This window comes from Orycteropus afer, unplaced genomic scaffold, assembly GCF_000298275.1.
Source record: "Orycteropus afer afer isolate SDZICR_OR568_19922 unplaced genomic scaffold, OryAfe1.0 scaffold00586, whole genome shotgun sequence".
Taxonomy (NCBI): domain Eukaryota; kingdom Metazoa; phylum Chordata; class Mammalia; order Tubulidentata; family Orycteropodidae; genus Orycteropus; species Orycteropus afer.
Window position 1 is genome coordinate 479,035 of NW_006922173.1, and position 2,957 is coordinate 481,991.

The window sequence follows — 2,957 nt, forward strand, 5'->3', positions numbered from 1 at the left end:
TCAATAAATGAAAGGACATATTGCAGTGGGAAAATATGCTGCAAAAGACCTCTTTGAAGTGTTAAGGAACAAAGAGGTCACTTTGAAAAATAAAGTGTACTTTACCCAAACCAATAGCTTTATATGCTTGTGAGATCTAGACAATGAATAAGGAAGACCACAGAAGAATTTATGCATTTGAATTGTAGTATTGGCAAAGAATATTGAATATACCAAAGACTGATGGAAGAAATCTGTCCTGGAGACAGTACAACTGTAATGCTCCTTAAAAGTGAGAATGGCCAGACTTTGTCTCTTAGTACTTTGGTCATGCTGTCAGAAGGGACCAATCCCTGGAGAAGAATATTTATGCTTGATAAAATAGAGGGTCAGCTAAAAAGGGAAGACCCTCAACAAGATGAATTGACCCAGTGGCTGCAACAATAGGCTCAAGCATAGTAAAGATTGTGGGGCTGGGGTAGGACTGGGCAATGTTACATTCTGTTGTACATACACAGTCACTATGAGTTGGATCTGACTCTACAGCACCTAACAACAACAACATGAAGAAAACTGATTGACACAGTGGCTGTGACAATGGACTATAAAATAACAATTATTGTTAGGATGACACAGGACTTGGTAGCATTTCATTCTGTTATACAGGGGTCCCTATGGGTCAGAAACCACTCAATGGCACCTAACTATAAAGCAACATCAATACAAAAGAAGGAACAACAGGTCAGAGAAAAGAGCATTACAATTGAGTAGATATAGTCTCTAAATATGTTTCCCAAACAAAGGAGCCAAAGTTTCTTAAGGAAATTACAGATTTGGGATTTTAGTTAGGAAATATATTAAATTATCTTGAAATATGTCCTGCAAAACATGAAAGTTATCCAAGACAGATTGAAGAGATTCACTCTAGGTAGAGGTGGGGTATTTGAACTTTAAAAGGAATAACTAAAATTGATTCAAACACATGAACTATGCAAAAACCCAATCTTACCATTAGTGGTAAGTAGGTCACCAATTTATAATCTTAATATTGTCAAAATATAAAATAATTTTATAGTCCTTAATTTTAAAAAAAACAGTAATATATCAGTGTTTCACAGCTATTCATATTAAAAAAATTCAAGTAGTTATTAATGTGAAATTTTATATAAAATTCTTATAGAAAGACAAATATAAACTCTTAGCAAGGCTTAATACTACTAAGTGATGGACCATTGATCAATTATTTATGATGTGATGCACTTTGAAAATGCATGACCCCTGCAAAAGTGTTTCTACACAAAACAATTTGTACCAAAACCTAATCAAATTATCAGAAGTAAATTTCAGTTAAAAAAAGTGAGAAGAATTACAAGTTATATAACATCAAAGTGTCAGACAAATAATTTAAATCTCCAATCAAACAAAGCAAGATATGAAGGTATATTTTTCAGTCTTTGGGAAATTTAATATAAATAGAATATTAAATGATACCAAAAAATCGTTGTTATTTTTTTACAAGAGATAAAAGCATTCCTGTTATGTAGTAAAATAGCCATGTTACCTTAAAGATGCAAACTGAGGAAGGAGAGGGAAATGTCATGAAATAGGAGATTTTCTCTAAAATGATTCAGCAACAAAAAACCCAATAAACAAAGTTTCAGCAACAAAAAGCCATCAAACAAAATGAAGGGTCAAGAAAGCTAAAATATCTCACTATTTCTACTTGATTAATCTGAGTGGTAAGTCTTCAGAGGCTCATTATCTCACTTTCTCTACTTCTGTGTAATGTCTTTGAAATATTTCATAGTTAATAAGCTAATACCAAGTAGATAGATAAACAGATATAAGAGTGGAAATTGATGGCAGAGAATGAAGAAGAAAGGACCAGAAAACTTACTCTGAAGAAAACAAGCTGAAATTAGACCAATCTTAATCCTTAAATTTTCAGAGAACTCATAGACACCAGGAACAGCAAAATCCAAAGCAAGAAAAAAAAAAAAAAATATATTAATGTAGCTCTGGAAGCATAATGCCTAAGGCACTTGACTGCTGATCAGAAGACTGGCAGTTCAAACCCACCAGCCACTCCTTGGAAGAAAGATGGGGCAATCTACTTCCATAGTGATACTGCCTCAGAAACCCAAGGAGCTATGAGTTGGGTCTGACTCCACAGCACATAACAACAACAACAGCAATGTTAATCAGTTAGCTTCCTCTAGATTTATTATCCTGAGATACAGTACAAATGATAGTTTCCTAGAAGTTAGAAAAGTATAGCAAAACAAACAAACAAACAAACAAACTCACTGCCATCACAGAGACACTTTATAAATAAATTAACTTTCTACTTGGTTAATGCTGTTTGATAACACTCTGGCCCTACAGAATGGAGCCTAAAGTATCTTGAGATATCCCCAGAAGACCACAGGAAGACAAAAATATAAGAAGGAAGCAAGTTAAGCAGACATACTAAGATCATTTCCAATGCATATTTCTGAGAAAATAGAGCTCAGAGAGAGAAAGATAATAATATACCTGGGGCAAGAGTCCACAATACCACTAACTAAATGATGGCATCTACAATGGACTTGGAATATTAAGATCCAGAAAGTGGATCGCCTGCGCATGCCATCTGCTAAACATCCATTCTGTTTCTCATAATTTGCATAGATATACTAAGTTTTACAAAGACCACATTTCCCCAAAGGTGAAATCAAGACAAAGATCATTTTGCATTATAATTATGCAAGCTAACAATATAAAAGTAAAGTAATACCATCCATTAACAATGCCTTCCAGTTACTCTTAGAGGAAGGATAGGAATACCTCCTGCCCAAAAGAGAATAAGGAGCAATGATTTTTGTACTCTAGGCAGAGAGAAGCAGAGGAGGTGTGGGGGGAGCCAGGGCCAAGATAAAGCAATGGGAACCCAGGTAAGGCCAGGCAGACAGGTCAGGCACCAAGATGTGAGAGGCAGG